This window comes from Rutidosis leptorrhynchoides, chromosome 11 (genome assembly GCF_046630445.1).
Source record: "Rutidosis leptorrhynchoides isolate AG116_Rl617_1_P2 chromosome 11, CSIRO_AGI_Rlap_v1, whole genome shotgun sequence".
Lineage (NCBI taxonomy): Eukaryota > Viridiplantae > Streptophyta > Magnoliopsida > Asterales > Asteraceae > Rutidosis > Rutidosis leptorrhynchoides.
The window spans coordinates 283,456,084-283,467,297 of record NC_092343.1 but is presented as its reverse complement, the minus strand read 5'-3'; positions in this window follow the sequence as shown (position 1 = coordinate 283,467,297).

Below are 11,214 nucleotides of genomic sequence, written 5' to 3'. Positions count from 1 at the left end.
ATTGGAGAGATGGTCATGCTTAAAGTTTCACCTTGGAAAGGCGTTGTTCGATTTGGTAAACGAGGGAAATTAAATCCAAGGTATATTGGACCATTCAAGATTATTGATCGTGTCGGACCAGTAGCTTACCGACTTGAGTTACCTCAACAACTCGCGGCTGTACATAACACTTTCCACGTCTCGAATTTGAAGAAATGTTTTGCTAAAGAAGATCTCACTATTCCGTTAGATGAAATCCAAATCAACGAAAAACTCCAATTCATCGAAGAACCCGTCGAAATAATGGATCGTGAGGTTAAAAGACTTAAGCAAAACAAGATACCAATTGTTAAGGTTCGATGGAATGCTCGTGGAGGACCCGAGTTCACCTGGGAGCGTGAAGATCAGATGAAGAAGAAATACCCGCATCTATTTCCAGAAGATTCGTCAACACCTTCAACAGCTTAAAATTTCGGGACGAAATTTATTTAACGGGTAGGTACTGTAGTGACCCGAACTTTTCCATGTTTATATATATTAATTGAGATTGATGTTTACATGATTAAATGTTTCCAACATGTTAAGCAATCAAACTTGTTAAGACTTGATTAATTGAAATAGGTTTCATATAGACAATTGACCACCCAAGTTGACCGGTGATTCACGAACGTTAAAACTTGTAAAAAAAAAACTATATGATGACATATATATGGTTATATATATAGTTAACATGATATTATGATAAGTAAACATATCATTAATTATATTAACAATGAACTACATATGTAAAAACAAGACTACTAACTTAATGATTTTGAAACGAGACATATATGTAACGTTTATCGTTGTAACGACATTTAATGTATATATATCATATTAAGAGATATTCGTACATCATAATATCATGATAATATAATAATTTAAAATCTCTTTTGATATTATAAACATTGGGTTAACAACATTTAACAAGATCGTTAACCTAAAGGTTTCAAAACAACACTTACATGTAACGACTAACGATGACTTAACGACTCAGTTAAAATGTATATACATGTAGTGTTTTAATATGTATTTATACACTTTTGAAAGACTTCAATACACTTATCAAAATACTTCTACTTAACAAAAATGCTTACAATTACATTCTCGTTCAGTTTCATCAACAATTCTACTCGTATGCACCCGTATTCGTACTCGTACAATACACAGCTTTTAGATGTATGTACTATTGGTATATACACTCCAATGATCAGCTCTTAGCAGCCCATGTGAGTCACCTAACACATGTGGGAACCATCATTTGGCAACTAGCATGAAATATCTCATAAGATTACAAAAATATGAGTAATCATTCATGACTTATTTACATGAAAACAAAATTACATATCCTTTATATCTAATCCATACACCAACGACCAAAAACACCTACAAACACTTTCATTCATCAATTTTCTTCATCTAATTGAACTCTCTCAAGTTCTATCTTCAAGTTCTAAGTGTTCTTCATAAATTCCAAAAGTTCTAGTTTCATAAAATCAAGAATACTTTCAAGTTTGCTAGCTCACTTCCAATCTTGTAAGGTGATCATCCAACCTCAAGAAATCTTTGTTTCTTACAGTAGGTTATCATTCTAATACAAGGTAATAATCATATTCAAACTTTGGTTCAATTTCTATAACTATAACAATCTTATTTCAAGTGATGATCTTACTTGAACTTGTTTTCGTGTCATGATTTTGCTTCAAGAACTTTGAGCCATCCAAGGATCCATTGAAGCTAGATCCATTTTTCTCTTTTCCAGTAGGTTCATCCAAGGAACTTAAGGTAGTAATGATGTTCATAACATCATTCGATTCATACATATAAAGCTATCTTATTCGAAGGTTTAAACTTGTAATCACTAGAACATAGTTTAGTTAATTCTAAACTTGTTCGCAAACAAAAGTTAATCCTTCTAACTTGACTTTTAAAATCAACTAAACACATGTTCTATATCTATATGATATGCTAACTTAATGATTTAAAACCTGGAAACACGAAAAACACCGTAAAACCGGATTTACGCCGTCGTAGTAACACCGCGGGCTGTTTTGGGTTAGTTAATTAAAAACTATGATAAACTTTGATTTAAAAGTTGTTATTCTGAGAAAATGATTTTTATTATGAACATGAAACTATATCCAAAAATTATGGTTAAACTCAAAGTGGAAGTATGTTTTCTAAAATGGTCATCTAGACGTCGTTCTTTCGACTGAAATGACTACCTTTACAAAAACGACTTGTAACTTATTTTTCCGACTAAAAACCTATACTTTTTTTGTTTAGATTCATAAAATAGAGTTCAATATGAAACCATAGCAATTTGATTCACTCAAAACGGATTTAAAATGAAGAAGTTATGGGTAAAACAAGATTGGATAATTTTTCTCATTTTAGCTACGTGAAAATTGGTAACAAATCTATTCCAACCATAACTTAATCAACTTGTATTATATATTATGTAATCTTGAGATACCATAGACACGTATACAATGTTTCGACCTATCATGTCGACACATCTATATATATTTCGGAACAACCATAGACACTCTATATGTGAATGTTGGAGTTAGCTATACAGGGTTGAGGTTGATTCCAAAATATATATAGTTTGAGTTGTGATCAATACTGAGATACGTATACACTGGGTCGTGGATTGATTCAAGATAATATTTATCGATTTATTTTTGTACATCTAACTGTGGACAACTAGTTGTAGGTTACTAACGAGGACAGCTGACTTAATAAACTTAAAACATCAAAATATATTAAAAGTGTTGTAAATATATTTTGAACATACTTTGATATATATGTATATATTGTTATAGGTTCGTGAATCAACCAGTGGCCAAGTCTTACTTCCCGACGAAGTAAAAAAAATCTGTGAAAGTGAGTTATAGTCCCACTTTTAAAATCTAATATTTTTGGGATGAGAATACATGCAGGTTTTATAAATGATTTACAAAATAGACACAAGTACGTGAAACTACATTCTATGGTTGAATTATCGAAATCGAATATGCCCCTTTTTATTAAGTCTGGTAATCTAAGAATTAGGGAACAGACACCCTAATTGACGCGAATCCTAAAGATAGATCTATTGGGCCTAACAAACCCCATCCAAAGTACCGGATGCTTTAGTACTTCGAAATTTATATCATATCCGAAGGGTGTCCCGGAATGATGGGGATATTCTTATATATGCATCTTGTTATTGTCGGTTACCAGGTGTTCACCATATGAATGATTTTTATCTCTATGTATGGGATATGTATTGAAATATGAAATCTTGTGGTCTATTGTTACGATTTGATATATATAGGTTAAACCTATAACTCACCAACATTTTTGTTGACGTTTAAAGCATGTTTATTCTCAGGTGAATATTAAGAGCTTCCGCTGTTGCATACTAAAATAAGGACAAGATTTGGAGTCCATGTTTGTATGATATTGTGTAAAAACTGCATTCAAGAAACTGATTTCGATGTAACATATTTGTATTGTAAACCATTATGTAATGGTCGTGTGTAAACAGGATATTTTAGATTATCATTATTTGATAATCTACGTAAAGCTTTTTAAACCGTTATTTATGAAATAAAGGTTATGGTTTGTTTTAAAAATGAATGCAGTCTTTGAAAAACGTCTCATATAGAGGTCAAAACCTCGCAACGAAATCAATTAATATGGAACGTTTTTAATCAATAAGAACGGGACATTTCACAATGAGCCACCACCTATTCGTGAAATTCCGGTTGTTAGTGAATTCGAAGACGTTTTTCCGGACGAATTACCGGGTGTTCCGGCGGAAAGACAAGTTGAGTTTCGTATTGAGTTGGTTCCGGGAGCTACTCCCATTGCTAAAACTCCTTATCGTTTAGCACCAACGGAAATGCAAGAGTTGTTAAATCAAACCCAAGAGTTGCTCGAGAAGGGTTTTATTCGACCAAGTACTTCGCCATGGGGCGCTCCGATGTTATTTGTGAAGAAGAAAGATGGTAGTATGCGTATGTGCATTGATTACCGTGAGTTGAATAAAGTGACGATCAAGAATCGTTATCCATTACCTAGGATTGGCGATTTATTTGATCAACTTCAAGGTGCAACGTATTTCTCTAAGATCGACCTACGGTCCGGCTATCACCAAATGCGGGTCCGTGAGGAAGATATTGAGAAAACGGCTTTTAGAACGCGGTATGGGCATTTTGAGTTTGTGGTGATGCCTTTTGGCCTTACGAGTGCACCGACGGCATTCATGGATCTTATGAACCGAGTGTGCCAACCTATGTTGGACAAGTCGGTAATAGTGTTCATTAACGACATACTAGTCTACTCGAAAAGTATGAACGAACATGAACATCATTTGCGTGAAGTATTGAAGACGCTACGAAAGGAGAAGTTGTATGCAAAGTTCTCCAAATGTGAATTTTGGCTAAGGGAAGTTCAATTCCTTGGTCATATTGTGAACGAAAACGGTATTCAAGTAGATCCGGGGAAGATTGAAACGGTGAAGAGTTGGGGACGACCGACTACGCCTATGGAAATCCGAAGTTTTCTCGGATTGGCCGGTTATTATCGTCGGTTTATCCAAGATTTTTCTAAGATCGCTTCTTCGTTGACGAAATTGACAAGGAAGAATGTGAGGTTTGGTTGGGAGAACGAGCAAGAAATTGCTTTTCAATTGTTAAAAGAGAAGTTGTGTCAAGCTCCGGTGTTAGTGTTACCGGAAGGTGTTGAATACATGGTGGTTTATTGTAATGCTTCCTTAAATGGTCTCGGGTGTGTTCTAATGCAAAGAGGTAAAGTCATCGTTTATGCCTCTCGACAATTAAAGGAACATGAAACGAGGTATCCGACTCATGATCTTGAGTTGGCGGCGGTAGTGCATGCGTTGAAAATTTGGCGCCATTACTTGTATGGTGTCAAGTGTACGATTTATTCGGATCATAAGAGTTTGAAACATCTCTTTAATCAACGAGATTTGAATTATCGCCAATGTAGGTGGATGGATGTGGTGAAAGACTACGATTGTGAAATACTTTATCATCCGGGTAAGGCGAATGTGGTCGCGGATGCGTTGAGTCAAAAGAGTCAACATCTGGCGATAAAAGTGGGGTCGTTACGTTTGATTATTACCAACGATTTTCTTGAAAAGCTTGGTGAGATTCAAATAGAGGCTTATGTTCACAACAAGCATACGGAGCGAATCGTGGGCCAATCGGAGTTTATTACTATGGGTCCGCGTGGTTTGTTGTCTTTCCAAGGAAGGGTGTGGGTGCCTAAGATGGGTGATTACTGACGAGTGCTACTTGATGAAGCACATAAGTCAAAATACTCCATTCATCCGGGCGCGACGAAAATGTATCTTGACTTGAAGAAAGATTATTGGTGGCCGGGCATGAAACGTGATGTTGTGAAGTATGTTGAGTAATGTGTCACGTGTTTACAAGTAAAAGCCGAACACCAAAAGACGTATGGTAAGTTGCAACCGTTAGAAATCCCGAAATGGAAATGGGAGCACATTACCATGGATTTCATTACAAAGTTACCTAAAACGGCGAGAACCCAATTCGATTCGATTTGGGTTATAGTTGACCGATTGACAAAGAGCGCTTTATTTCTTCCCATTAAAGAAGCGATATTGTCGGAGACTTTGGCTAAGTTGTTTATCAAGGAAGTGGTCTCGCGACATGGGGTTCCTATATCTATTATTTCGGATCGAGATACCCGTTTTACATCTCGGTTTTGGGAAAAGTTTCATGAAGATATGGGCACGCAATTGAAGTTGAGCACGGCGTATCATCCTCAAACGGACGGTCAAACCGAACGTACGAATCAAACTTTGGAAGATATGTTACGGGCGTGCATCATTGACTTTGGTGGTAGTTGGGATGAGCATTTGCCTTTGGTGGAATTCTCGTACAATTATAGTTATCATACTAGTATCGGGATGCCACCTTACGAAATGCTTTATGGGCGTAGGTGTCGAACTCCCGTTTGTTGGGGAGAAGTGGGTCAAAGAGAGATCGGGAGTACCGATTTGGTTTTAGAGACAAATAGCAAGATCGATTTGATTCGGGAACATTTGAAGAAGGCTCAAGATAGGCAAAAGTCGTATGCCGATAAACGTAGACGAACGATCGAATTTCAAGAAGGCGATATGGTGATGCTTAAGGTTTCGCCATGGAAGGGTATTATTCGATTTCGAAAACGGGGAAAGTTAGCTCCTCGGTTTATTGGGCCATTCAAAGTTTTAGCTCGTGTTGGCGAAGTTGCTTATCGTTTGAAATTACCCGAAGAACTTGCGGGGATCCATAATACATTTCATGTTTCCCACCTCCGTAAGTGTCTTGCGGATGATTCCTCATGGATGCCTTTAGACGAGATCGAGCTAAACAACAAGTTAGAATATGTCGAGGAACCGATTGCTATCCTTGACGAGAAGGTGAAAATGTTGAGGAATAAAGAGGTGAGAACTTTCAAGGTTTAATGGCGGCGAAGTAAAGGTTCCGAGTTCACTTGGGAGCCCGAAGAGTTCGTGTTAGTTTATCTTCCCTCGTGTCATGCGACTTGGATTGCGAGGTCGCAATCCGGTTCAAGTGGGGGAGAGTTGTAAGATCCTGTTTTCTTTTTGGGTTTGGACGCCGTCCAAACATTTGGGACGCAGTCCCAGTTTGAATACCTGGACGCCGTCCAACAATTTGGGACGCCGTCCCAGATCGAAGACCTGGACGCCGTCCAACATTTTGGGACGCCGTCCAGAATGGCTGGCAGGCATGTCTTTTTGCTATTAATTATTTTAGATGGGTATTTTGGTAAATTCACTTCTTGGACGAATTCTAAAGCCCTAGATCAGTTTTGGGAGTCTCATTACTCCATTCACAACCACTAAACATCATCTACTTTAATTCTAGAGAGAGAGTGCTCTTAAGTGTGAGAAAGCTCAAATAGGAGAGGAAGAAGCTTGTTTCGGGTTCTAGCTCGAGCATTGAAGTTGTTCATCTCCTCATTAGCTTCGTTTTGATTGTGGTGGTAAGCCCTAAAAGTGATTTCTCTAGTAAATATGTTTAAGGGTTGGGGTTTGGGTTAATGTTGTACATAAAACCCATTTGTGAGTAATTTGGGGTTTTGGGTAAGTTTGGGTCATGAAGAGCCAAATGGTGACTAACTTAGGGTTTTGAAATGTTGAAATGTGTAAATGGGTCTTAAAGGCCTAATAGATCACTAGTACACCAATAGTTAGTGTTAGTGGGAGTCATTTGGGTTGTGGGTGACCTAAATGGGTATGTTGACCTTGAAATGGGTCAAATGGGTCTTTGATGACCTAGGTTGTCTTGCATGTATGAAAACGAGTTAACTTTGTGGTTAAAAGTGTGTTAAGACCTTAATTGGCTAGAGTTAGTGTTGGGATTTAACAAGTTTGATAATACTTAAAACCTTTTAAGAATTTTATTAAAGCGGAAGCATGTTAGTTACATTTTAGAACTTGTATATCTTTAAACCATTTTAAAGTTAAACCCCATGGATCAAGTTGTGAACAAGTATGCTTACAAACTAAGTAGAAAGTTAAGATGTTTATACCTCCTTAAAACAAGTTTAAGGGCTGCAAAATGCTTGGATGATGATGAAGGAAATGAAGAAGCAAAGCACCAAAACACCCTTGCCTTGTTATAAACCTTGTACACCTTGAAACCTAGCTTGAAAACCCTCTTTTCTGCCCTTGAGAAAACCGAACAGCAGCAGCAGAATTTGAGCTGAAATGTTTGATGAAATTGATGACTTAAAAGCTTCTAACTTGAAGCCTCAAGTGTAGTATACCCCAAGCTTTGAATCACCAACACTTTCTTTGAATTAGTTAGGATTTTAAGACACTTATTAAGCTAGAAACCAAGCAAGAAACCTCCTCAAAACAGCTCACAAATTTCGGCCAGAATAGTAGCTGAAAAGTTAAGAGAGTTTTCTTGAACTTTTAAGTGGAATCCTTGGTCAAATTCCTTGGTTGTTGTGTGTAGCATGCACTTAAGAACTTGTGTATATAGGAAGTAACAAAAGTGAGCATGTGTGGTCTTCTCTTGGAGTCCCAAATCAGCCCACTACATATATATATATTTTATATATATACATGTAAGTTCATAAAAGTTTATAAATTTTTTATAAACTTATGTATTGATTTGTTACTTTTACATTTTTTTATAAAACCTTTTATAAAATATAACACAACATAATCATTTAAACCTATAAACAATTATATATAAATTATACAAATAATTTATCTCAAGTGAAATTTCTTTAGAAAACCGATTTTCTAAAGTTCAAGTGTCGCGTATTTATTTAACAATCCATTCGTTAAGATTAAATACATATAAGGTGTCGATAAGCTTGTTATTGGGTATGACCCGACTTGGATCATAACACATTAGCCACATTAATTTAATATGTCTCTCGGGCATATGAAATACCTTCAATCTCCCACTTGCACGAGAAACGTAAGAAATTAATGCAAGTGACGGATACCACCTAACGACCGTCCATCACCCCCAATATGTTATGACTTTGTGCCATTCAATAACATCATCCTTTTCGAGTTCCCATCTCGAATATGAATAGGTGAATCTTTCATTATATCCTTTCATCCTAGATGTCATGTCAAATCCAAGAGATACAGAGTGACCACTCTCTTATAGATTTAACTTTATCAGGCCTTAGACATCTGACTCTCAACGAATAAGAGGGACAAATTCCATCTTGACTACATACGTCCTAGATACATACTTTGCATTATACCTGAGCTCTTCCTTATGTACTACCATATTTCAGAATAGCGAAGGAAAGAATCAAGGCATAATACTCGGTGAATATCCGAACCCAATATGTATCTCAGGTCAGAGGATACAATGATATTCGCCTTTACTCAAGATTACATGTGATCAACCACAAAGGCTCTATACAGTAATTCTTGAGAGCGGGTCTTCCAATATTTGTTTCCCACAAATATCTATGAACCTTGGTTGCAACCTTGCCCCACATTCAACCTATGAATGTATACCAATCCGAGTTCATAATAGTCTAAACCTCACACTTGTTCCCACAAATGTGATCGACTACGGAAATTTAGAATAATTGCTTATTCATGGATGAAATATGCAAAATAGGAACATAACTCAAATAAATTAACACCATAGTTATATTAATGAGTTTGAATAATTTCGTTCCGGTACAATACTTAAAACAGATCATAACCAATCACTAGAATATCGAAGCCCTAATGCACTAACATGCCCTTCATGTTTTGCTCCATGTAAGAGCTTCGTGAGTGGATCCGCTATATTAAGATCTGTGTGAATCTTACGAATACATATCTTTCCTTTTTCAACTTCATCCCTTATGTAGTTGAATCTCCGCTCAATGTGACGGGTCTTTTGGTGAGCACGAGGTTCCTTGATTTGGGCAATCGCACCCTCGTTGTCACAAAAGATCTCAAGAGGGTCCTGAATGGAAGGGACCACTCCTAAGTCGTCGATGAATTTCTTTATCCATGCAGCTTCCTGTGCTGCCAATGACGCGGCAATGTACTCCGACTCTGTAGTGGATAACGCAACAACATCCTGTTTTGAGCTCTTCCAAGAGACTGCACCACCATTTAACATGAAGACATAACCGGATTGTGATCGAGAGTCATCTCGATCAGTTTGGAAACTCGCGTCCACGTAACCTTTTACAGTGAGTTCCTCCTCACCAGACCCGTATATTAGAAACATATCCTTAGTCCTTCTAAGGTATTTCAATATACTTTTAACAGCAATCCAATGACTGTTTCCTGGGTTGTTCTGGTATCTACTTGTCAAGCTTAGAGCGCATGACACATCCGGTCTAGTACATATCATTGCATACATGATAGACCCAATAGCAGATGCGTATGGGACTTTCTTCATTTTCTCTTGTTCATCTTTCGTGGTGGGACACTGAGATGAACTGAGACTGGTTCCTCTTTGAATAGGTACCAAACCTTTCTTAGAGTTTTCCATCTTGAACCTTTTCAAGATTTTATCAATGTATGTACTTTGACTTAAACCTATCAATCTCTTGGATCTATTCCTATAGATCCCTATCCCCAATATATATTGTGCATCTCCAAGATCCTTAATGGAGAAGCAACTCTTTAGCCAAGTTTTGACTCCTTGCATTGTGGTAATATCATTCCCAAATAATAATATATCATCCACATATAGTACAAGGAATATGATAGTGCTCCAACTAGCTTTCTTATATACACAAGCTTCATCACCATTTTTAATGAAGCCAAATTTCTCGACTTCCTCATTAAAACGATGATTCCACATTCTAGATGATTGTTTCAATCCGTAGATTGATTTCTTTAACTTGCATACCCTTTTAGGATATTTTGGATCAACAAAACCTTCAGGTTGGACCATATAGACATCTTCCATAAGATATCCATTTAGGAAAGCGGTTTTGACATCCATTTTCCATATTTCATAGTCGTAGTGAGCAGCAATGGCAAATAATATCCTAATAGACTTTAGCATTGCCACTGGCGAGAAAGTTTCATCATAATCAACCCCTTGAGTTTGAGTGAAACCTTTTGCTACAAGTCTAGCTTTATATGTATCCAAGTTTCCATGTATGTCGATTTTCTTCTTGAAAAGCCATTTGCAATCAACTAGCTTAGAGCTAGGAGGTTGCTCAACAAGTTCCCACACTTGGTTTTCATACATGGATTGCATCTCGGCGTCCATGGCATCCTGCCATTTATCTTTATCAATCCTTGATAAAGCATCTTGGTAGTTTGTTGGTTCATCCAAATCAACCGTATGGCAACCATCTATGAGAAACCCATATCTCTCAGGAGGATTGCTAATCCTACCAGATCTACGAATGTCTTGTGTATTTTGATCATCCATTTGATCACTATCAACATTTTCATGTTGAGTGCTAGTGTCAACCAATTGTGTATCATCTACTTGATCTTGAACCTCTTCAAGATCTATCTTCCTTTCACTATTTCCTTCCATTAGGAACTTAGTTTCAAGGAATTCCGCCTTCCGAGCAACAAATACATTCTGCTCGGATGGATCATAGAAATAGTATCCCATATCATCCTTGGGATATCCTATGAAGATACACTTCGTGGATCGAGCATTCAATTTATTAGGGATGTAACGCTTAGGATAAGCT